This window comes from Amia ocellicauda, chromosome 14 (assembly GCF_036373705.1).
Source record: "Amia ocellicauda isolate fAmiCal2 chromosome 14, fAmiCal2.hap1, whole genome shotgun sequence".
NCBI lineage: Eukaryota > Metazoa > Chordata > Actinopteri > Amiiformes > Amiidae > Amia > Amia ocellicauda.
The window spans coordinates 4406403-4431953 of NC_089863.1; the positions used below are offsets into that span (position 1 = coordinate 4406403).

Consider the following 25551-nt stretch of genomic DNA (forward strand, 5'->3'; position numbering starts at 1 on the left):
GGTGAGGTGGTGTTTTTCTCTTTATATCTCTATTTACAGAGTAGACGAAATGCAGAGGAGGAAATATAAATAGAAAAGAAGAAAAAATGTCAACGAAGAACTGTAAATGCACAGAGGGAAATGTGAACATAAAATTGGTATTACATACGGACATACGTTTTTTCTTAGATCTATGTAAAAATGTAATATTTTATAGCATAGAGCGAAGTAATATGAACTGATACAGAATATTTGATGAAGTCTAAATACATCTGTTTGTTCAAAACAGAATACACTGTATTGTTCTTGTTGTGAATACATTGGGGTGGATATATTTACGAATGGTATGGTGGTTGTGATCAAGAAGTGAAAAATGACGACCCCTCGTATGCTTGTGAGGATCTCAGCAGGGCTGTCCTGCGGGCTGAAGACGGGTCTGGTAGCAGATGAAGGAGCTCTGGAGAATGCGGGCATCGGTCCCGCCACCTCTCGCATGCTAAGCGAGCGCTCTACCATCTGAGCTAATTCCCCGCTGCTTCCTGTGGCAGCACCGCCCTGTGCAGCGCCGGCTGCAGGTTCGCTCTGAACTTTGCATCCCTTTGGGTGCACTGATACCCTGTTCCAGGACAGAAGAAGCAGTTTCCATCGGATTGCTTGAGTGCGTCCAAACGTGGGGCCAGTGGCGCAATGGATAACGCGTCTGACTACGAATCAGAAGACTGTAGGTTCGACTCCTACCTGGCTCGACAGCATCTACACCCAACTCTCGCTGTTTTCTTCTCATATCTGGCGACCAGCAGCACTACATCATAGTGTGCCGGACCAGGCATGGGAGGACCATCAAAGTCACCGCTACCACACTCCAATCTCATTCCATGATGATTATCAAACCATTGCACCAGTGTGACTGAGGTGCAACATACATTCAATGTGTTCATGGCTCCATCTGCTCATTCAATTCAACCTGTACCCGACTGCTGCCTCTCACCTGAACCGTAGTCAACAGAAATGCGCACTTGTATCACACCTTGTCGACACTGTTAATGTGTCATTGACACCCAATATCCTGACATGTTGCTTAATCCGTTTAATCTCAATTCTTTCATAATAAGACTCTGTTACAATAAGACACTTCCACAACACTACATTCATTTGAATAGACAATCACTTTTGAATACAGTGTGGAGTAGTGGTTTGGGCTCTGTACCCTGTAGCACAGCACGGTGTGTGCAATCTCTGGTACACTTACTACTCTTGAGCAAGGGACTTTAGCTAGATTGCACCAGTTAATGCCCACCCATGCCAATGGGTTAAGTGTAAGGAAAACAAAATGTGGTAATATCTCGTTAACATCTGTAAGTCACCCTGGCTATGGTGTCTGCTAAGAAATCGAATTAAAAAATACGTTGATATGAATCTCCATTGATTTATTTCTGTGTTCAACATGTATAATTCATGTATTTATTATTATCTTCTCTCTGCATTTATTTTTAATTCTGCCTTGGATTATCCTCCATACATGTCGCACAAATGAATGTACAATGCATTCTGGCCCTTCTCATCACTACAACAAGCAAAGGCAAAATATGAAAGAGAACGTGAGTTGAAAAGGTGAGGTGGTGTTTTTCTCTTTATATCTCTATTTACAGAGTAGACGAAATGCAGAGGAGGAAATATAAATAGAAAAGAAGAAAAAATGTCAACGAAGAAATGTAAAGGCACAGAGGGAAATGTGAACATAAAATTGGTATTACATACGGACATACGTTTTTTCTTAGATCTATGTAAAAATGTAATATTTTATAGCATAGAGCGAAGTAATATGAACTGATACAGAATATTAGATGAAGTCTAAATACATCTGTTTGTTCAAAACAGAATACACTGTATTGTTCTTGTTGTGAATACATTGGGGTGGATATATTTACGAATGGTATGGTGGTTGTGATCAAGAAGTGAAAAATGACGACCCCTCGTATGCTTGTGAGGATCTCAGCAGGGCTGTCCTGCGGGCTGAAGACGGGTCTGGTAGCAGATGAAGGAGCTCTGGAGAATGCGGGCATCGGTCCCGCCACCTCTCGCATGCTAAGCGAGCGCTCTACCATCTGAGCTAATTCCCCGCTGCTTCCTGTGGCAGCACCGCCCTGTGCAGCGCCGGCTGCAGGTTCGCTCTGAACTTTGCATCCCTTTGGGTTCACTGATACCCTGTTCCAGGACAGAAGAAGCTGTTTCCATCGGATTGCTTGAGTGCGTCCAAACGTGGGGCCAGTGGCGCAATGGATAACGCGTCTGACTACGAATCAGAAGACTGTAGGTTCGACTCCTACCTGGCTCGACAGCATCTACAACCAACTCTCACTGTTTTCTTCTCATATCTGGCGACCAGCAGCACTACATCATAGTGTGCCGGACCAGGCATGGGAGGACCATCAAAGTCACCGCTACCACACTCCAATCTCATTCCATGATGATTATCAAACCATTGCACCAGTGTGACTGAGGTGCAACATACATTCAATGTGTTCATGGCTCCATCTGCTCATTCAATTTAACCTGTACCCGACTGCTGCCTCTCACCTGAAACGTAGTCAACAGAAATGCGCACTTGTATCACACCTTGTCGACACTGTTAATGTGTCATTGACACCCAATATCCTGACATGTTGCTTAATCCGTTTAATCTCAATTCTTTCATAATAAGACTCTGTTACAATAAGACACTTCCACAACACTACATTCATTTGAACAGATAATCACTTTTGAATACAGTGTGGAGTAGTGGTTTGGGCTCTGTACCCTGTAGCACAGCACGGTGTGTGCAATCTCTGGTACACTTACTACTCTTGAGCAAGGGACTTTAGCTAGATTGCACCAGTTAATGCCCACCCATGCCAATGGGTTAAGTGTAAGGAAAACAAAATGTGGTAATATCTCGTTAACATCTGTAAGTCACCCTGGCTATGGTGTCTGCTAAGAAATCGAATTAAAAAATATGTTGATATGAATCTCCATTGATTTATTTCTGTGTTCAACATGTATAATTCATGTATTTATTATTATCTTCTCTCTGCATTTATTTTTAATTCTGCCTTGGATTATCCTCCATACATGTCGCACAAATGAATGTACAATGCATTCTGGCCCTTCTCATCACTACAACAAGCAAAGGCAAAATATGAAAGAGAACGTGAGTTGAAAAGGTGAGGTGGTGTTTTTCTCTTTATATCTCTATTTACAGAGTAGACGAAATGCAGAGGAGGAAATATAAATAGAAAAGAAGAAAAAATGTCAACGAAGAACTGTAAATGCACAGAGGGAAATGTGAACATAAAATTGGTATTACATACGGACATACGTTTTTTCTTAGATCTATGTAAAAATGTAATATTTTATAGCATAGAGCGAAGTAATATGAACTGATACAGAATATTAGATGAAGTCTAAATACATCTGTTTGTTCAAAACAGAATACACTGTATTGTTCTTGTTGTGAATACATTGGGGTGGATATATTTACGAATGGTATGGTGGTTGTGATCAAGAAGTGAAAAATGATGACCCCTCGTATGCTTGTGAGGATCTCAGCAGGGCTGTCCTGCGGGCTGACGACGGGTCTGGTAGCAGATGAAGGAGCTCTGGAGAATGCGGGCATCGGTCCCGCCACCTCTCGCATGCTAAGCGAGCGCTCTACCATCTGAGCTAATTCCCCGCTGCTTCCTGTGGCAGCACCGCCCTGTGCAGCGCCGGCTGCAGGTTCGCTCTGAACTTTGCATCCCTTTGGGTTCACTGATACCCTGTTCCAGGACAGAAGAAGCTGTTTCCATCGGATTGCTTGAGTGCGTCCAAACGTGGGGCCAGTGGCGCAATGGATAACGCGTCTGACTACGAATCAGAAGACTGTAGGTTCGACTCCTACCTGGCTCGACAGCATCTACAACCAACTCTCACTGTTTTCTTCTCATATCTGGCGACCAGCAGCACTACATCATAGTGTGCCGGACCAGGCATGGGAGGACCATCAAAGTCACCGCTACCACACTCCAATCTCATTCCATGATGATTATCAAACCATTGCACCAGTGTGACTGAGGTGCAACATACATTCAATGTCTTCATGGCTCCATCTGCTCATTCAATTCAACCTGTACCCGACTGCTGCCTCTCACCTGAAACGTAGTCAACAGAAATGCGCACTTGTATCACACCTTGTCGACACTGTTAATGTGTCATTGACACCCAATATCCTGACATGTTGCTTAATCCGTTTAATCTCAATTCTTTCATAATAAGACTCTGTTACAATAAGACACTTCCACAACACTACATTCATTTGAATAGACAATCACTTTTGAATACAGTGTGGAGTAGTGGTTTGGGCTCTGTACCCTGTAGCACAGCACGGTGTGTGCAATCTCTGGTACACTTACTACTCTTGAGCAAGGGACTTTAGCTAGATTGCACCAGTTAATGCCCACCCATGCCAATGGGTTAAGTGTAAGGAAAACAAAATGTGGTAATATCTCGTTAACATCTGTAAGTCACCCTGGCTATGGTGTCTGCTAAGAAATCGAATTAAAAAATACGTTGATATGAATCTCCATTGATTTATTTCTGTGTTCAACATGTATAATTCATGTATTTATTATTATCTTCTCTCTGCATTTATTTTTTATTCTGCCTTGGATTATCCTCCATACATGTCGCACAAATGAATGTACAATGCATTCTGGCCCTTCTCATCACTACAACAAGCAAAGCCAAAATATGAAAGAGAACGTGAGTTGAAAAGGTGAGGTGGTGTTTTTCTCTTTATATCTCTATTTACAGAGTAGACGAAATGCAGAGGAGGAAATATAAATAGAAAAGAAGAAAAAATGTCAACGAAGAACTGTAAATGCACAGAGGGAAATGTGAACATAAAATTGGTATTACATACGGACATACGATTTTTCTTAGATCTATGTAAAAATGTAATATTTTATAGCATAGAGCGAAGTAATATGAACTGAAACAGACTATTTGAAGAAGTCTAAATACATCTGCTTGTTCAAAACAGAATACACTGTTTGGTTCTTGTTGTGAATACATTGGGGTGGATATATTTACGAATGGTATGGTGGTTGTGATCAAGAAGTGAAAAATGATGACCCCTCGTATGCTTGTGAGGATCTCAGCAGGGCTGTCCTGCGGGCTGACGACGGGTCTGGTAGCAGATGAAGGAGCTCTGGAGAATGCGGGCATCGGTCCCGCCACCTCTCGCATGCTAAGCGAGCGCTCTACCATCTGAGCTAATTCCCCGCTGCTTCCTGTGGCAGCACCGCCCTGTGCAGCGCCGGCTGCAGGTTCGCTCTGAACTTTGCATCCCTTTGGGTTCACTGATACCCTGTTCCAGGACAGAAGAAGCTGTTTCCATCGGATTGCTTGAGTGCGTCCAAACGTGGGGCCAGTGGCGCAATGGATAACGCGTCTGACTACGAATCAGAAGACTGTAGGTTCGACTCCTACCTGGCTCGACAGCATCTACAACCAACTCTCACTGTTTTCTTCTCATATCTGGCGACCAGCAGCACTACATCATAGTGTGCCGGACCAGGCATGGGAGGACCATCAAAGTCACCGCTACCACACTCCAATCTCATTCCATGATGATTATGAAACCAATGCACCAGTGTGACTGAGGTGCAACATACATTCAATGTCTTCATGGCTCCATCTGCTCATTCAATTCAACCTGTACCCGACTGCTGCCTCTCACCTGAAACGTAGTCAACAGAAATGCGCTCTTGTATCACACCTTGTCGACACTGTTAATGTGTCATTGACACCCAATAACCTGACATGTTGCTTAATCCGTTTAATCTCAATTCTTTCATAATAAGACTCTGTTACAATAAGACACTTCCACAACACTACATTCATTTGAACAGATAATCACTTTTGAATACAGTGTGGAGTAGTGGTTTGGGCTCTGTACCCTGTAGCACAGCACGGTGTGTGCAGTCTCTGGTACACTTACTACTCTTGAGCAAGGGACTTTAGCTGGATTGCACCAGTTAATGCCCACCCATGCCAATGGGTTAAGTGTAAGGAAAACAAAATGTGGTAATATCTCGTTAACATCTGTAAGTCACCCTGGCTATGGTGTCTGCTAAGAAATCGAATTAAAAAATACGTTGATATGAATCTCCATTGATTTATTTCTGTGTTCAACATGTATAATTCATGTATTTATTATTATCTTCTCTCTGCATTTATTTTTAATTCTGCCTTGGATTATCCTCCATACATGTCGCACAAATGAATGTACAATGCATTCTGGCCCTTCTCATCACTACAACAAGCAAAGGCAAAATATGAAAGAGAACGTGAGTTGAAAAGGTGAGGTGGTGTTTTTCTCTTTATATCTCTATTTACAGAGTAGACGAAATGCAGAGGAGGAAATATAAATAGAAAAGAAGAAAAAATGTCAACGAAGAACTGTAAAGGCACAGAGGGAAATGTGAACATAAAATTGGTATTACATACGGACATACGTTTTTTCTTAGATCTATGTAAAAATGTAATATTTTATAGCATAGAGCGAAGTAATATGAACTGATACAGAATATTAGATGAAGTCTAAATACATCTGTTTGTTCAAAACAGAATACACTGTATTGTTCTTGTTGTGAATACATTGGGGTGGATATATTTACGAATGGTATGGTGGTTGTGATCAAGAAGTGAAAAATGACGACCCCTCGTATGCTTGTGAGGATCTCAGCAGGGCTGTCCTGCGGGCTGAAGACGGGTCTGGTAGCAGATGAAGGAGCTCTGGAGAATGCGGGCATCGGTCCCGCCACCTCTCGCATGCTAAGCGAGCGCTCTACCATCTGAGCTAATTCCCCGCTGCTTCCTGTGGCAGCACCGCCCTGTGCAGCGCCGGCTGCAGGTTCGCTCTGAACTTTGCATCCCTTTGGGTTCACTGATACCCTGTTCCAGGACAGAAGAAGCTGTTTCCATCGGATTGCTTGAGTGCGTCCAAACGTGGGGCCAGTGGCGCAATGGATAACGCGTCTGACTACGAATCAGAAGACTGTAGGTTCGACTCCTACCTGGCTCGACAGCATCTACAACCAACTCTCACTGTTTTCTTCTCATATCTGGCGACCAGCAGCACTACATCATAGTGTGCCTGACCAGGCATGGGAGGACCATCAAAGTCACCGCTACCACACTCCAATCTCATTCCATGATGATTATCAAACCATTGCACCAGTGTGACTGAGGTGCAACATACATTCAATGTGTTCATGGCTCCATCTGCTCATTCAATTCAACCTGTACCCGACTGCTGCCTCTCACCTGAACCGTAGTCAACAGAAATGCGCACTTGTATCACACCTTGTCGACACTGTTAATGTGTCATTGACACCCAATAACCTGACATGTTGCTTAATCCGTTTAATCTCAATTCTTTCATAATAAGACTCTGTTACAATAAGACACTTCCACAACACTACATTCATTTGAACAGATAATCACTTTTGAATACAGTGTGGAGTAGTGGTTTGGGCTCTGTACCCTGTAGCACAGCACGGTGTGTGCAATCTCTGGTACACTTACTACTCTTGAGCAAGGGACTTTAGCTAGATTGCACCAGTTCATGCCCACCCATGCCAATGGGTTAAGTGTAAGGAAAACAAAATGTGGTAATATCTCGTTAACATCTGTAAGTCACCCTGGCTATGGTGTCTGCTAAGAAATCGAATTAAAAAATACGTTGATATGAATCTCCATTGATTTATTTCTGTGTTCAACATGTATAATTCATGTATTTATTATTATCTTCTCTCTGCATTTATTTTTAATTCTGCCTTGGATTATCCTCCATACATGTCGCACAAATGAATGTACAATGCATTCTGGCCCTTCTCATCACTACAACAAGCAAAGGCAAAATATGAAAGAGAACGTGAGTTGAAAAGGTGAGGTGGTGTTTTTCTCTATATATCTCTATTTACAGAGTAGACGAAATGCAGAGGAGGAAATATAAATAGAAAAGAAGAAAAAATGTCAACGAAGAACTGTAAAGGCACAGAGGGAAATGTGAACATAAAATTGGTATTACATACGGACATACGTTTTTTCTTAGATCTATGTAAAAATGTAATATTTTATAGCATAGAGCGAAGTAATATGAACTGATACAGAATATTAGATGAAGTCTAAATACATCTGTTTGTTCAAAACAGAATACACTGTATTGTACTTGTTGTGAATACATTGGGGTGGATATATTTACGAATGGTATGGTGGTTGTGATCAAGAAGTGAAAAATGACGACCCCTCGTATGCTTGTGAGGATCTCAGCAGGGCTGTCCTGCGGGCTGAAGACGGGTCTGGTAGCAGATGAAGGAGCTCTGGAGAATGCGGGCATCGGTCCCGCCACCTCTCGCATGCTAAGCGAGCGCTCTACCATCTGAGCTAATTCCCCGCTGCTTCCTGTGGCAGCACCGCCCTGTGCAGCGCCGGCTGCAGGTTCGCTCTGAACTTTGCATCCCTTTGGGTTCACTGATACCCTGTTCCAGGACAGAAGAAGCTGTTTCCATCGGATTGCTTGAGTGCGTCCAAACGTGGGGCCAGTGGCGCAATGGATAACGCGTCTGACTACGAATCAGAAGACAGTAGGTTCGACTCCTACCTGGCTCGACAGCATCTACAACCAACTCTCACTGTTTTCTTCTCATATCTGGCGACCAGCAGCACTACATCATAGTGTGCCGGACCAGGCATGGGAGGACCATCAAAGTCACCGCTACCACACTCCAATCTCATTCCATGATGATTATCAAACCATTGCACCAGTGTGACTGAGGTGCAACATACATTCAATGTGTTCATGGCTCCATCTGCTCATTCAATTCAACCTGTACCCGACTGCTGCCTCTCACCTGAACCGTAGTCAACAGAAATGCGCACTTGTATCACACCTTGTCGACACTGTTAATGTGTCATTGACACCCAATAACCTGACATGTTGCTTAATCCGTTTAATCTCAATTCTTTCATAATAAGACTCTGTTACAATAAGACACTTCCACAACACTACATTCATTTGAACAGATAATCACTTTTGAATACAGTGTGGAGTAGTGGTTTGGGCTCTGTACCCTGTAGCACAGCACGGTGTGTGCAATCTCTGGTACACTTACTACTCTTGAGCAAGGGACTTTAGCTAGATTGCACCAGTTAATGCCCACCCATGCCAATGGGTTAAGTGTAAGGAAAACAAAATGTGGTAATATCTCGTTAACATCTGTAAGTCACCCTGGCTATGGTGTCTGCTAAGAAATCGAATTAAAAAATACGTTGATATGAATCTCCATTGATTTATTTCTGTGTTCAACATGTATAATTCATGTATTTATTATTATCTTCTCTCTGCATTTATTTTTTATTCTGCCTTGGATTATCCTCCATACATGTCGCACAAATGAATGTACAATGCATTCTGGCCCTTCTCATCACTACAACAAGCAAAGCCAAAATATTAAAGAGAACGTGAGTTGAAAAGGTGAGGTGGTGTTTTTCTCTTTATATCTCTATTTACAGAGTAGACGAAATGCAGAGGAGGAAATATAAATAGAAAAGAAGAAAAAATGTCAACGAAGAACTGTAAATGCACAGAGGGAAATGTGAACATAAAATTGGTATTACATACGGACATACGATTTTTCTTAGATCTATGTAAAAATGTAATATTTTATAGCATAGAGCGAAGTAATATGAACTGAAACAGACTATTTGAAGAAGTCTAAATACATCTGCTTGTTCAAAACAGAATACACTGTTTGGTTCTTGTTGTGAATACATTGGGGTGGATATATTTACGAATGGTATGGTGGTTGTGATCAAGAAGTGAAAAATGATGACCCCTCGTATGCTTGTGAGGATCTCAGCAGGGCTGTCCTGCGGGCTGACGACGGGTCTGGTAGCAGATGAAGGAGCTCTGGAGAATGCGGGCATCGGTTCCGCCACCTCTCGCATGCTAAGCGAGCGCTCTACCATCTGAGCTAATTCCCCGCTGCTTCCTGTGGCAGCACCGCCCTGTGCAGCGCCGGCTGCAGGTTCGCTCTGAACTTTGCATCCCTTTGGGTTCACTGATACCCTGTTCCAGGACAGAAGAAGCTGTTTCCATCGGATTGCTTGAGTGCGTCCAAACGTGGGGCCAGTGGCGCAATGGATAACGCGTCTGACTACGAATCAGAAGACTGTAGAGGTTCGACTCCTACCTGGCTCGACAGCATCTACAACCAACTCTCACTGTTTTCTTCTCATATCTGGCGACCAGCAGCACTACATCATAGTGTGCCTGACCAGGCATGGGAGGACCATCAAAGTCACCGCTACCACACTCCAATCTCATTCCATGATGATTATGAAACCAATGCACCAGTGTGACTGAGGTGCAACATACATTCAATGTCTTCATGGCTCCATCTGCTCATTCAATTCAACCTGTACCCGACTGCTGCCTCTCACCTGAAACGTAGTCAACAGAAATGCGCACTTGTATCACACCTTGTCGACACTGTTAATGTGTCATTGACACCCAATAACCTGACATGTTGCTTAATCCGTTTAATCTCAATTCTTTCATAATAAGACTCTGTTACAATAAGACACTTCCACAACACTACATTCATTTGAACAGATAATCACTTTTGAATACAGTGTGGAGTAGTGGTTTGGGCTCTGTACCCTGTAGCACAGCACGGTGTGTGCAATCTCTGGTACACTTACTACTCTTGAGCAAGGGACTTTAGCTAGATTGCACCAGTTAATGCCCACCCATGCCAATGGGTTAAGTGTAAGGAAAACAAAATGTGGTAATATCTCGTTAACATCTGTAAGTCACCCTGGCTATGGTGTCTGCTAAGAAATCGAATTAAAAAATACGTTGATATGAATCTCCATTGATTTATTTCTGTGTTCAACATGTATAATTCATGTATTTATTATTATCTTCTCTCTGCATTTATTTTTAATTCTGCCTTGGATTATCCTCCATACATGTCGCACAAATGAATGTACAATGCATTCTGGCCCTTCTCATCACTACAACAAGCAAAGGCAAAATATGAAAGAGAACGTGAGTTGAAAAGGTGAGGTGGTGTTTTTCTCTTTATATCTCTATTTACAGAGTAGACGAAATGCAGAGGAGGAAATATAAATAGAAAAGAAGAAAAAATGTCAACGAAGAACTGTAAATGCACAGAGGGAAATGTGAACATAAAATTGGTATTACATACGGACATACGTTTTTTCTTAGATCTATGTAAAAATGTAATATTTTATAGCATAGAGCGAAGTAATATGAACTGATACAGAATATTAGATGAAGTCTAAATACATCTGTTTGTTCAAAACAGAATACACTGTATTGTTCTTGTTGTGAATACATTGGGGTGGATATATTTACGAATGGTATGGTGGTTGTGATCAAGAAGTGAAAAATGATGACCCCTCGTATGCTTGTGAGGATCTCAGCAGGGCTGTCCTGCGGGCTGACGACGGGTCTGGTAGCAGATGAAGGAGCTCTGGAGAATGCGGGCATCGGTCCCGCCACCTCTCGCATGCTAAGCGAGCGCTCTACCATCTGAGCTAATTCCCCGCTGCTTCCTGTGGCAGCACCGCCCTGTGCAGCGCCGGCTGCAGGTTCGCTCTGAACTTTGCATCCCTTTGGGTTCACTGATACCCTGTTCCAGGACAGAAGAAGCTGTTTCCATCGGATTGCTTGAGTGCGTCCAACCGTGGGGCCAGTGGCGCAATGGATAACGCGTCTGACTACGAATCAGAAGACTGTAGGTTCGACTCCTACCTGGCTCGACAGCATCTACAACCAACTCTCACTGTTTTCTTCTCATATCTGGCGACCAGCAGCACTACATCATAGTGTGCCTGACCAGGCATGGGAGGACCATCAAAGTCACCGCTACCACACTCCAATCTCATTCCATGATGATTATCAAACCATTGCACCAGTGTGACTGAGGTGCAACATACATTCAATGTGTTCATGGCTCCATCTGCTCATTCAATTCAACCTGTACCCGACTGCTGCCTCTCACCTGAAACGTAGTCAACAGAAATGCGCACTTGTATCACACCTTGTCGACACTGTTAATGTGTCATTGACACCCAATATCCTGACATGTTGCTTAATCCGTTTAATCTCAATTCTTTCATAATAAGACTCTGTTACAATAAGACACTTCCACAACACTACATTCATTTGAATAGACAATCACTTTTGAATACAGTGTGGAGTAGTGGTTTGGGCTCTGTACCCTGTAGCACAGCACGGTGTGTGCAATCTCTGGTACACTTACTACTCTTGAGCAAGGGACTTTAGCTAGATTGCACCAGTTAATGCCCACCCATGCCAATGGGTTAAGTGTAAGGAAAACAAAATGTGGTAATATCTCGTTAACATCTGTAAGTCACCCTGGCTATGGTGTCTGCTAAGAAATCGAATTAAAAAATACGTTGATATGAATCTCCATTGATTTATTTCTGTGTTCAACATGTATAATTCATGTATTTATTATTATCTTCTCTCTGCATTTATTTTTAATTCTGCCTTGGATTATCCTCCATACATGTCGCACAAATGAATGTACAATGCATTCTGGCCCTTCTCATCACTACAACAAGCAAAGGCAAAATATGAAAGAGAACGTGAGTTGAAAAGGTGAGGTGGTGTTTTTCTCTTTATATCTCTATTTACAGAGTAGACGAAATGCAGAGGAGGAAATATAAATAGAAAAGAAGAAAAAATGTCAACGAAGAACTGTAAAGGCACAGAGGGAAATGTGAACATAAAATTGGTATTACATACGGACATACGTTTTTTCTTAGATCTATGTAAAAATGTAATATTTTATAGCATAGAGCGAAGTAATATGAACTGATACAGAATATTAGATGAAGTCTAAATACATCTGTTTGTTCAAAACAGAATACACTGTATTGTTCTTGTTGTGAATACATTGGGGTGGATATATTTACGAATGGTATGGTGGTTGTGATCAAGAAGTGAAAAATGACGACCCCTCGTATGCTTGTGAGGATCTCAGCAGGGCTGTCCTGCGGGCTGAAGACGGGTCTGGTAGCAGATGAAGGAGCTCTGGAGAATGCGGGCATCGGTCCCGCCACCTCTCGCATGCTAAGCGAGCGCTCTACCATCTGAGCTAATTCCCCGCTGCTTCCTGTGGCAGCACCGCCCTGTGCAGCGCCGGCTGCAGGTTCGCTCTGAACTTTGCATCCCTTTGGGTTCACTGATACCCTGTTCCAGGACAGAAGAAGCTGTTTCCATCGGATTGCTTGAGTGCGTCCAAACGTGGGGCCAGTGGCGCAATGGATAACGCGTCTGACTACGAATCAGAAGACTGTAGGTTCGACTCCTACCTGGCTCGACAGCATCTACAACCAACTCTCACTGTTTTCTTCTCATATCTGGCGACCAGCAGCACTACATCATAGTGTGCCTGACCAGGCATGGGAGGACCATCAAAGTCACCGCTACCACACTCCAATCTCATTCCATGATGATTATCAAACCATTGCACCAGTGTGACTGAGGTGCAACATACATTCAATGTCTTCATGGCTCCATCTGCTCATTCAATTCAACCTGTACCCGACTGCTGCCTCTCACCTGAAACGTAGTCAACAGAAATGCGCACTTGTATCACACCTTGTCGACACTGTTAATGTGTCATTGACACCCAATATCCTGACATGTTGCTTAATCCGTTTAATCTCAATTCTTTCATAATAAGACTCTGTTACAATAAGACACTTCCACAACACTACATTCATTTGAATAGACAATCACTTTTGAATACAGTGTGGAGTAGTGGTTTGGGCTCTGTACCCTGTAGCACAGCACGGTGTGTGCAATCTCTGGTACACTTACTACTCTTGAGCAAGGGACTTTAGCTAGATTGCACCAGTTAATGCCCACCCATGCCAATGGGTTAAGTGTAAGGAAAACAAAATGTGGTAATATCTCGTTAACATCTGTAAGTCACCCTGGCTATGGTGTCTGCTAAGAAATCGAATTAAAAAATACGTTGATATGAATCTCCATTGATTTATTTCTGTGTTCAACATGTATAATTCATGTATTTATTATTATCTTCTCTCTGCATTTATTTTTAATTCTGCCTTGGATTATCCTCCATACATGTCGCACAAATGAATGTACAATGCATTCTGGCCCTTCTCATCACTACAACAAGCAAAGGCAAAATATGAAAGAGAACGTGAGTTGAAAAGGTGAGGTGGTGTTTTTCTCTTTATATCTCTATTTACAGAGTAGACGAAATGCAGAGGAGGAAATATAAATAGAAAAGAAGAAAAAATGTCAACGAAGAACTGTAAATGCACAGAGGGAAATGTGAACATAAAATTGGTATTACATACGGACATACGTTTTTTCTTAGATCTATGTAAAAATGTAATATTTTATAGCATAGAGCGAAGTAATATGAACTGATACAGAATATTAGATGAAGTCTAAATACATCTGTTTGTTCAAAACAGAATACACTGTATTGTTCTTGTTGTGAATACATTGGGGTGGATATATTTACGAATGGTATGGTGGTTGTGATCAAGAAGTGAAAAATGACGACCCCTCGTATGCTTGTGAGGATCTCAGCAGGGCTGTCCTGCGGGCTGAAGACGGGTCTGGTAGCAGATGAAGGAGCTCTGGAGAATGCGGGCATCGGTCCCGCCACCTCTCGCATGCTAAGCGAGCGCTCTACCATCTGAGCTAATTCCCCGCTGCTTCCTGTGGCAGCACCGCCCTGTGCAGCGCCGGCTGCAGGTTCGCTCTGAACTTTGCATCCCTTTGGGTTCACTGATACCCTGTTCCAGGACAGAAGAAGCAGTTTCCATCGGATTGCTTGAGTGCGTCCAAACGTGGGGCCAGTGGCGCAATGGATAACGCGTCTGACTACGAATCAGAAGACTGTAGGTTCGACTCCTACCTGGCTCGACAGCATCTACACCCAACTCTCGCTGTTTTCTTCTCATATCTGGCGACCAGCAGCACTACATCATAGTGTGCCGGACCAGGCATGGGAGGACCATCAAAGTCACCGCTACCACACTCCAATCTCATTCCATGATGATTATCAAACCATTGCACCAGTGTGACTGAGGTGCAACATACATTCAATGTGTTCATGGCTCCATCTGCTCATTCAATTCAACCTGTACCCGACTGCTGCCTCTCACCTGAACCGTAGTCAACAGAAATGCGCACTTGTATCACACCTTGTCGACACTGTTAATGTGTCATTGACACCCAATAACCTGACATGTTGCTTAATCCGTTTAATCTCAATTCTTTCATAGTAAGACTCTGTTACAATAAGACACTTCCACAACACTACATTCATTTGAATAGACAATCACTTTTGAATACAGTGTGGAGTAGTGGTTTGGGCTCTGTACCCTGTAGCACAGCACGGTGTGTGCAATCTCTGGTACACTTACTACTCTTGAGCAAGGGACTTTAGCTAGATTGCACCAGTTAATGCCCACCCATGCCAATGGGTTAAGTGTAAGGAAAACAAAATGTGGTAATATCTCGTTAACATCTGTAAGTCACCCTGGCTATGGTGTCTGCTAAGAAATCGAATTAAAAAATACGTTGATATGAATCTCCATTGATTTATTTCTGTGTTCAACATGTATAATTCATGTATTTATTATTATCTTCTCTCTGCATTTATTTTTAATTCTGCCTTGGATTATCCTCCATACATGTCGCACAAATGAATGTACAATGCATTCTGGCCCTTCTCATCACTACAACAAGCAAAGGCAAAATATGAAAGAGAACGTGAGTTGAAAAGGTGAGGTGGTGTTTTTCTCTTTATATCTCTATTTACAGAGTAGACGAAATGCAGAGGAGGAAATATAAATAGAAAAGAAGAAAAAATGTCAACGAAGAACTGTAAATGCACAGAGGGAAATGTGAACATAAAATTGGTATTACATACGGACATACGTTTTTTCTTAGATCTATGTAAAAATGTAATATTTTATAGCATAGAGCGAAGTAATATGAACTGATACAGAATATTAGATGAAGTCTAAATACATCTGTTTGTTCAAAACAGAATACACTGTATTGTTCTTGTTGTGAATACATTGGGGTGGATATATTTACGAATGGTATGGTGGTTGTGATCAAGAAGTGAAAAATGACGACCCCTCGTATGCTTGTGAGGATCTCAGCAGGGCTGTCCTGCGGGCTGAAGACGGGTCTGGTAGCAGATGAAGGAGCTCTGGAGAATGCGGGCATCGGTCCCGCCACCTCTCGCATGCTAAGCGAGCGCTCTACCATCTGAGCTAATTCCCCGCTGCTTCCTGTGGCAGCACCGCCCTGTGCAGCGCCGGCTGCAGGTTCGCTCTGAACTTTGCATCCCTTTGGGTTCACTGATACCCTGTTCCAGGACAGAAGAAGCAGTTTCCATCGGATTGCTTGAGTGCGTCCAAACGTGGGGCCAGTGGCGCAATGGATAACGCGTCTGACTACGAATCAGAAGACTGTAGGTTCGACTCCTACCTGGCTCGACAGCATCTACACCCAACTCTCGCTGTTTTCTTCTCATATCTGGCGACCAGCAGCACTACATCATAGTGTGCCGGACCAGGCATGGGAGGACCATCAAAGTCACCGCTACCACACTCCAATCTCATTCCATGATGATTATCAAACCATTGCACCAGTGTGACTGAGGTGCAACATACATTCAATGTGTTCATGGCTCCATCTGCTCATTCAATTCAACCTGTACCCGACTGCTGCCTCTCACCTGAACCGTAGTCAACAGAAATGCGCACTTGTATCACACCTTGTCGACACTGTTAATGTGTCATTGACACCCAATAACCTGACATGTTGCTTAATCCGTTTAATCTCAATTCTTTCATAGTAAGACTCTGTTACAATAAGACACTTCCACAACACTACATTCATTTGAATAGACAATCACTTTTGAATACAGTGTGGAGTAGTGGTTTGGGCTCTGTACCCTGTCGCACAGCACGGTGTGTGCAATCCCTGGTTCGCTGACTACTCTTGAGCAAGGGACTTTAGCTAGATTGCACCAGTTAATGCCCACCCATGCCAATGGGTTAAGTGTAAGGAAAACAAAATGTGGTAATATCTCGTTAACATCTGTAATTTACCCTGGCTTTGGTGTCTGCTAAGAAATCGAATTAAAAAATACTTTGATATGAATCTCCATTGATTTATTTCTATGTTCAACATGTATAATTCATGTATTTATTATTATCTTCTCTCTGCATTTATTTTTAATTCTGCCTTGGATTATCCTACATACATGTCGCACAAGTGAATGTACAATGCATTCTGGCCCTTCTCATCACTACAACAAGCAAAGCCAAAATATGAAAGAGAAAGTGAGTTGAAAAGGTGAGGTGGTGTTTTTCTCTTTATATCTCTATTTACAGAGTAGACGAAATGCAGAGGAGGAAATATAAATAGAAAAGAAGAAAAAATGTCAACGAAGAACTGTAAATGCACAGAGGGAAATGTGAACATAAAATTGGTATTACATACGGACATACGTTTTTTCTTAGATCTATGTAAAAATGTAATATTTTATAGCATAGAGCGAAGTAATATGAACTGATACAGAATATTTGATGAAGTCTAAATACATCTGTTTGTTCAAAACAGAATACACTGTATTGTTCTTGTTGTGAATACATTGGGGTGGATATATTTACGAATGGTATGGTGGTTGTGATCAAGAAGTGAAAAATGACGACCCCTCGTATGCTTGGGAGGATCTCAGCAGGGCTGTCCTGCGGGCTGAAGACGGGTCTGATAGCAGATGAAGGAGCTCTGGAGAATGCGGGCATCGGTCCCGCCACCTCTCGCATGCTAAGCGAGCGCTCTACCATCTGAGCTAATTCCCCGCTGCTTCCTGTGGCAGCACCGCCCTGTGCAGCGCCGGCTGCAGGTTCGCTCTGAACTTTGCATCCCTTTGGGTTCACTGATACCCTGTTCCAGGACAGAAGAAGCAGTTTCCATCGGATTGCTTGAGTGCGTCCAAACGTGGGGCCAGTGGCGCAATGGATAACGCGTCTGACTACGAATCAGAAGACTGTAGGTTCGACTCCTACCTGGCTCGACAGCATCTACACCCAACTCTCGCTGTTTTCTTCTCATATCTGGCGACCAGCAGCACTACATCATAGTGTGCCGGACCAGGCATGGGAGGACCATCAAAGTCACCGCTACCACACTCCAATCTCATTCCATGATGATTATCAAACCATTGCACCAGTGTGACTGAGGTGCAACATACATTCAATGTGTTCATGGCTCCATCTGCTCATTCAATTCAACCTGTACCCGACTGCTGCCTCTCACCTGAACCGTAGTCAACAGAAATGCGCACTTGTATCACACCTTGTCGACACTGTTAATGTGTCATTGACACCCAATAACCTGACATGTTGCTTAATCCGTTTAATCTCAATTCTTTCATAGTAAGACTCTGTTACAATAAGACACTTCCACAACACTACATTCATTTGAATAGACAATCACTTTTGAATACAGTGTGGAGTAGTGGTTTGGGCTCTGTACCCTGTAGCACAGCACGGTGTGTGCAATCTCTGGTACACTTACTACTCTTGAGCAAGGGACTTTAGCTAGATTGCACCAGTTAATGCCCACCCATGCCAATGGGTTAAGTGTAAGGAAAACAAAATGTGGTAATATCTCGTTAACATCTGTAAGTCACCCTGGCTATGGTGTCTGCTAAGAAATCGAATTAAAAAATACGTTGATATGAATCTCCATTGATTTATTTCTGTGTTCAACATGTATAATTCATGTATTTATTATTATCTTCTCTCTGCATTTATTTTTAATTCTGCCTTGGATTATCCTCCATACATGTCGCACAAATGAATGTACAATGCATTCTGGCCCTTCTCATCACTACAACAAGCAAAGGCAAAATATGAAAGAGAACGTGAGTTGAAAAGGTGAGGTGGTGTTTTTCTCTTTATATCTCTATTTACAGAGTAGACGAAATGCAGAGGAGGAAATATAAATAGAAAAGAAGAAAAAATGTCAACGAAGAACTGTAAATGCACAGAGGGAAATGTGAACATAAAATTGGTATTACATACGGACATACGTTTTTTCTTAGATCTATGTAAAAATGTAATATTTTATAGCATAGAGCGAAGTAATATGAACTGATACAGAATATTAGATGAAGTCTAAATACATCTGTTTGTTCAAAACAGAATACACTGTATTGTTCTTGTTGTGAATACATTGGGGTGGATATATTTACGAATGGTATGGTGGTTGTGATCAAGAAGTGAAAAATGACGACCCCTCGTATGCTTGTGAGGATCTCAGCAGGGCTGTCCTGCGGGCTGAAGACGGGTCTGGTAGCAGATGAAGGAGCTCTGGAGAATGCGGGCATCGGTCCCGCCACCTCTCGCATGCTAAGCGAGCGCTCTACCATCTGAGCTAATTCCCCGCTGCTTCCTGTGGCAGCACCGCCCTGTGCAGCGCCGGCTGCAGGTTCGCTCTGAACTTTGCATCCCTTTGGGTTCACTGATACCCTGTTCCAGGACAGAAGAAGCTGTTTCCATCGGATTGCTTGACTGCATCTAAACGTGGGGCCAGTGGCGCAATGGATAACGCGTCTGACTACGAATCAGAAGACTGTAGGTTCGACTCCTACCTGGCTCGACAGCATCTACAACCAACTCTCGCTGTTTTCTTCTCATATCTGGCGACCAGCAGCACTACATCATAGTGTGCCGGACCAGGCATGGGAGGACCATCAAAGTCACCGCTACCACACTCCAATCTCATTCCATGATGATTATCAAACCATTGCACCAGTGTGACTGAGGTGCAACATACATTCAATGTGTTCATGGCTCCATCTGCTCATTCAATTCAACCTGTACCCGACTGCTGCCTCTCACCTGAAACGTAGTCAGCAGAAATGCGCACTTGTATCACACCTTGTCGACACTGTTAATGTGTCATTGACACCCAATAACCTGACATGTTGCTTTATCCGTTTAATCTCAATTCTTTCATAATAAGACTCTGTTACAATAAGACACTTCCACAACACTACATTCATTTGAATAGACAATCACTTTTGAATACAGTGTGGAGTAGTGGTTTGGGCTCTGTACCCTGTAGCACAGCACGGTGTGTGCAATCTCTGGTACACTTACTACTCTTGAGCAAGGGACTTTAGCTAGATTGCACCAGTTAATGCCCACCCATGCCAATGGGTTAAGTGTAAGGAAAACAAAATGTGGTAATATCTCGTTAACATCTGTAAGTCACCCTGGCTTTGGTGTCTGCTAAGAAATCGAATTAAAAAATACGTTGATATGAATCTCCATTGATTTATTTCTGTGTTCAACATGTATAATTCATGTATTTATTATTATCTTCTCTCTGCATTTATTTTTAATTCTGCCTTGGATTATCCTACATACATGTCGCACAAGTGAATGTACAATGCATTCTGGCCCTTCTCATCACTACAACAAGCAAAGCCAAAATATGAAAGAGAAAGTGAGTTGAAAAGGTGAGGTGGTGTTTTTCTCTTTATATCTCTATTTACAGAGTAGACGAAATGCAGAGGAGGAAATATAAATAGAAAAGAAGAAAAAATGTCAACGAAGAACTGTAAATGCACAGAGGGAAATGTGAACATAAAATTGGTATTACATACGGACATACGTTTTTTCTTAGATCTATGTAAAAATGTAATATTTTATAGCATAGAGCGAAGTAATATGAACTGATACAGAATATTTGATGAAGTCTAAATACATCTGTTTGTTCAAAACAGAATACACTGTATTGTTCTTGTTGTGAATACATTGGGGTGGATATATTTACGAATGGTATGGTGGTTGTGATCAAGAAGTGAAAAATGACGACCCCTCGTATGCTTGTGAGGATCTCAGCAGGGCTGTCCTGCGGGCTGAAGACGGGTCTGGTAGCAGATGAAGGAGCTCTGGAGAATGCGGGCATCGGTCCCGCCACCTCTCGCATGCTAAGCGAGCGCTCTACCATCTGAGCTAATACCCTGTTCCAGGACAGAAGAAGCTGTTTCCATCGGATTGCTTGAGTGCGTCCAAACGTGGGGCCAGTGGCGCAATGGATAACGCGTCTGACTTCGAATCAGAAGACTGTAGGTTCGACTCCTACCTGGCTCGACAGCATCTACACCCAACTCTCGCTGTTTTCTTCTCATATCTGGCGACCAGCAGCACTACATCATAGTGTGCCGGACCAGGCATGGGAGGACCATCAAAGTCACCGCTACCACACTCCAATCTCATTCCATGATGATTATCAAACCATTGCACCAGTGTGACTGAGGTGCAACATACATTCAATGTGTTCATGGCTCCATCTGCTCATTCAATTCAACCTGTACCCGACTGCTGCCTCTCACCTGAACCGTAGTCAACAGAAATGCGCACTTGTATCACACCTTGTCGACACTGTTAATGTGTTTTTGACACCCAATATCCTGACATGTTGCTTAATCCGTTTAATCTCAATTCTTTCATAATAAGACTCTGTTACAATAAGACACTTCCACAAAACTACATTCATTTGAACAGATAATCACTTTTGAATACAGTGTGGAGTAGTGGTTTGGGCTCTGTACCCTGTAGCACAGCACGGTGTGTGCAATCTCTGGTACACTTACTACTCTTGAGCAAGGGACTTTAGCTAGATTGCACCAGTTAATGCCCACCCATGCCAATGGGTTAAGTGTAAGGAAAACAAAATGTGGTAATATCTCGTTAACATCTGTAAGTCACCCTGGCTTTGGTGTCTGCTAAGAAATCGAGTTAAAGATACGTTGATATGAATCTCCATTGATTTATTTCTATGCTCAACATGTATAATTAATGTATATATTATTATCTTCTCTCTGCATTTATTTTTAATTCTGCCTTGGATTATCCTCCATACATGATAGCCTGTCGCACAAATGAATGTACAATGCATTCTGGCCCTTCTCATCACTACAACAGGCAAAGCCAAAATATGAAAGAGAACGTGAGTTGAAAAGGTGAGGTGGTGTTTTTCTCTTTATATCTCTATTTACAGAGTAGACGAAATGCAGAGGAGGAAATATAAATAGGAAAGAAGAAAAAATGTCAACGAAGAACTGTAAATGCACAGAGGGAAATGTGAACATAAAATTGGTATTACATACGGACATACGCTTTTTCTTAGATCTATGTAAAAATGTAATATTTTATAGCATAGAGCGAAGTAATATGAACTGATACAGAATATTTGAAGAAGTCTAAATACATCTGTTTGTTCAAAACAGAATACACTGTATTGTTCTTGTTGTGAATACATTGGGGTGGATATATTTACGAATGGTATGGTGGTTGTGATCAAGAAGTGAAAAACGACGACCCCTCGTATGCTTGTGAGGATCTCAGCAGGGCTGTCCTGCGGGCTGAAGACGGGTCTGGTAGCAGATGAAGGAGCTCTGGAGAATGCGGGCATCGGTCCCGCCACCTCTCGCATGCTAAGCGAGCGCTCTACCATCTGAGCTAATTCCCCGCTGCTTCCTGTGGCAGCACCGCCCTGTGCAGCGCCGGCTGCAGGTTCGCTCTGAACTTTGCATCCCTTTGGGTGCACTGATACCCTGTTCCAGGACAGAAGAAGCTGTTTCCATCGGATTGCTTGAGTGCGTCCAAACGTGGGGCCAGTGGCGCAATGGATAACGCGTCTGACTTCGAATCAGAAGACTGTAGGTTCGACTCCTACCTGGCTCGACAGCATCTACACCCAACTCTCGCTGTTTTCTTCTCATATCTGGCGACCAGCAGCACTACATCATAGTGTGCCGGACCAGGCATGGGAGGACCATCAAAGTCACCGCTACCACACTCCAATCTCATTCCATGATGATTATCAAACCATTGCACCAGTGTGACTGAGGTGCAACATACATTCAATGTGTTCATGGCTCCATCTGCTCATTCAATTCAACCTGTACCCGACTGCTGCCTCTCACCTGAACCGTAGTCAACAGAAATGCGCACTTGTATCACACCTTGTCGACACTGTTAATGTGTCATTGACACCCAATAACCTGACATGTTGCTTAATCCGTTTAATCTCAATTCTTTCATAATAAGACTCTGTTACAATAAGACACTTCCACAACACTACATTCATTTGAATAGACAATCACTTTTGAATACAGTGTGGAGTAGTGGTTTGGGCTCTGTACCCTGTCGCACAGCACGGTGTGTGCAATCTCTGGTACACTTACTACTCTTGAGCAAGGGACTTTAGCTAGATTGCACCAGTTAATGCCCACCCATGCCAATGGGTTAAGTGTAAGGAAAACAAAATGTGGTAATATCTCGTTAACATCTGTAAGTCACCCTGGCTTTGGTGTCTGCTAAGAAATCGAATTAAAAAATACGTTGATATGAATCTCCATTGATTTATTTCTATGTTCAACATGTATAATTCATGTATTTATTATTATCTTCTCTCTGCATTTATTTTTAATTCTGCCTTGGATTATCCTACATACATGTCGCACAAGTGAATGTACAATGCATTCTGGCCCTTCTCATCACTACAACAAGCAAAGGCAAAATATGAAAGAGAACGTGAGTTGAAAAGGTGAGGTGGTGTTTTTCTCTTTATATCTCTATTTACAGAGTAGACGAAATGCAGAGGAGGAAATATAAATAGAAAAGAAGAAAAAATGTCAACGAAGAACTGTAAATGCACAGAGGGAAATGTGAACATAAAATTGGTATTACATACGGACATACGTTTTTTCTTAGATCTATGTAAAAATGTAATATTTTATAGCATAGAGCGAAGTAATATGAACTGATACAGAATATTTGATGAAGTCTAAATACATCTGTTTGTTCAAAACAGAATACACTGTATTGTTCTTGTTGTGAATACATTGGGGTGGATATATTTACGAATGGTATGGTGGTTGTGATCAAGAAGTGAAAAATGACGACCCCTCGTATGCTTGTGAGGATCTCAGCAGGGCTGTCCTGCGGGCTGAAGACGGGTCTGGTAGCAGATGAAGGAGCTCTGGAGAATGCGGGCATCGGTCCCGCCACCTCTCGCATGCTAAGCGAGCGCTCTACCATCTGAGCTAATTCCCCGCTGCTTCCTGTGGCAGCACCGCCCTGTGCAGCGCCGGCTGCAGGTTCGCTCTGAACTTTGCATCCCTTTGGGTTCACTGATACCCTGTTCCAGGACAGAAGAAGCAGTTTCCATCGGATTGCTTGAGTGCGTTCAAACGTGGGCCCAGTGGCGCAATGGATAACGCGTCTGACTACGAATCAGAAGACTGTAGGTTCGACTCCTACCTGGCTCGACAGCATCTACACCCAACTCTCGCTGTTTTCTTCTCATATCTGGCGACCAGCAGCACTACATCATAGTGTGCCGGACCAGGCATGGGAGGACCATCAAAGTCACCGCTACCACACTCCAATCTCATTCCATGATGATTATCAAACCATTGCACCAGTGTGACTGAGGTGCAACATACATTCAATGTGTTCATGGCTCCATCTGCTCATTCAATTCAACCTGTACCCGACTGCTGCCTCTCACCTGAACCGTAGTCAACAGAAATGCGCACTTGTATCACACCTTGTCGACACTGTTAATGTGTTTTTGACACCCAATATCCTGACATGTTGCTTAATCCGTTTAATCTCAATTCTTTCATAATAAGACTCTGTTACAATAAGACACTTCCACAAAACTACATTCATTTGAACAGATAATCACTTTTGAATACAGTGTGGAGTAGTGGTTTGGGCTCTGTACCCTGTAGCACAGCACGGTGTGTGCAATCTCTGGTACACTTACTACTCTTGAGCAAGGGACTTTAGCTAGATTGCACCAGTTAATGCCCACCCATGCCAATGGGTTAAGTGTAAGGAAAACAAAATGTGGTAATATCTCGTTAACATCTGTAAGTCACCCTGGCTTTGGTGTCTGCTAAGAAATCGAGTTAAAGATACGTTGATATGAATCTCCATTGATTTATTTCTATGCTCAACATGTATAATTAATGTATTTATTATTATCTTCTCTCTGCATTTATTTTTAATTCTGCCTTGGATTATCCTCCATACATGTCGCACAAATGAATGTACAATGCATTCTGGCCCTTCTCATCACTACAACAAGCAAAGGCAAAATATGAAAGAGAACGTGAGTTGAAAAGGTGAGGTGGTGTTTTTCTCTTTATATCTCTATTTACAGAGTAGACGAAATGCAGAGGAGGAAATATAAATAGAAAAGAAGAAAAAATGTCAACGAAGAACTGTAAAGGCACAGAGGGAAATGTGAACATAAAATTGGTATTACATACGGACATACGTTTTTTCTTAGATCTATGTAAAAATGTAATATTTTATAGCATAGAGCGA

General features: G+C 42.6%; 16 non-coding genes across 16 annotated transcripts; all 16 read left to right on the forward strand.

The window, feature by feature from the left end:
- The first annotated feature begins 652 nt into the window (after positions 1 to 652).
- trnar-acg (transfer RNA arginine (anticodon ACG)) lies at positions 653 to 725 on the forward strand. The gene has a single exon. It is a non-coding gene; the product is annotated as a tRNA-Arg (tRNA).
- Positions 726 to 2241: 1516 nt separating this feature from the next.
- Positions 2242 to 2314, forward strand: trnar-acg (transfer RNA arginine (anticodon ACG)). The gene has a single exon. It is a non-coding gene; the product is annotated as a tRNA-Arg (tRNA).
- A 1516-nt stretch (positions 2315 to 3830) lies between these two features.
- Positions 3831 to 3903, forward strand: trnar-acg (transfer RNA arginine (anticodon ACG)). The gene has a single exon. It is a non-coding gene; the product is annotated as a tRNA-Arg (tRNA).
- Positions 3904 to 5419: 1516 nt separating this feature from the next.
- trnar-acg (transfer RNA arginine (anticodon ACG)) lies at positions 5420 to 5492 on the forward strand. Its single transcript has one exon. It is a non-coding gene; the product is annotated as a tRNA-Arg (tRNA).
- Positions 5493 to 7008: 1516 nt separating this feature from the next.
- trnar-acg (transfer RNA arginine (anticodon ACG)) lies at positions 7009 to 7081 on the forward strand. Its single transcript has one exon. It is a non-coding gene; the product is annotated as a tRNA-Arg (tRNA).
- A 1516-nt stretch (positions 7082 to 8597) lies between these two features.
- On the forward strand, positions 8598 to 8670 carry trnar-acg (transfer RNA arginine (anticodon ACG)). Its single transcript has one exon. It is a non-coding gene; the product is annotated as a tRNA-Arg (tRNA).
- Positions 8671 to 10186: 1516 nt separating this feature from the next.
- trnar-acg (transfer RNA arginine (anticodon ACG)) lies at positions 10187 to 10261 on the forward strand. Its single transcript has one exon. It is a non-coding gene; the product is annotated as a tRNA-Arg (tRNA).
- A 1516-nt stretch (positions 10262 to 11777) lies between these two features.
- On the forward strand, positions 11778 to 11850 carry trnar-acg (transfer RNA arginine (anticodon ACG)). Its single transcript has one exon. It is a non-coding gene; the product is annotated as a tRNA-Arg (tRNA).
- A 1516-nt stretch (positions 11851 to 13366) lies between these two features.
- trnar-acg (transfer RNA arginine (anticodon ACG)) lies at positions 13367 to 13439 on the forward strand. Its single transcript has one exon. It is a non-coding gene; the product is annotated as a tRNA-Arg (tRNA).
- Positions 13440 to 14955: 1516 nt separating this feature from the next.
- trnar-acg (transfer RNA arginine (anticodon ACG)) lies at positions 14956 to 15028 on the forward strand. The gene has a single exon. It is a non-coding gene; the product is annotated as a tRNA-Arg (tRNA).
- Positions 15029 to 16544: 1516 nt separating this feature from the next.
- Positions 16545 to 16617, forward strand: trnar-acg (transfer RNA arginine (anticodon ACG)). The gene has a single exon. It is a non-coding gene; the product is annotated as a tRNA-Arg (tRNA).
- Positions 16618 to 18133: 1516 nt separating this feature from the next.
- Positions 18134 to 18206, forward strand: trnar-acg (transfer RNA arginine (anticodon ACG)). The gene has a single exon. It is a non-coding gene; the product is annotated as a tRNA-Arg (tRNA).
- Positions 18207 to 19722: 1516 nt separating this feature from the next.
- On the forward strand, positions 19723 to 19795 carry trnar-acg (transfer RNA arginine (anticodon ACG)). Its single transcript has one exon. It is a non-coding gene; the product is annotated as a tRNA-Arg (tRNA).
- Positions 19796 to 21224: 1429 nt separating this feature from the next.
- On the forward strand, positions 21225 to 21297 carry trnar-ucg (transfer RNA arginine (anticodon UCG)). Its single transcript has one exon. It is a non-coding gene; the product is annotated as a tRNA-Arg (tRNA).
- Positions 21298 to 22820: 1523 nt separating this feature from the next.
- On the forward strand, positions 22821 to 22893 carry trnar-ucg (transfer RNA arginine (anticodon UCG)). Its single transcript has one exon. It is a non-coding gene; the product is annotated as a tRNA-Arg (tRNA).
- A 1515-nt stretch (positions 22894 to 24408) lies between these two features.
- trnar-acg (transfer RNA arginine (anticodon ACG)) lies at positions 24409 to 24482 on the forward strand. The gene has a single exon. It is a non-coding gene; the product is annotated as a tRNA-Arg (tRNA).
- The last annotated feature ends 1069 nt before the right edge of the window (positions 24483 to 25551 follow it).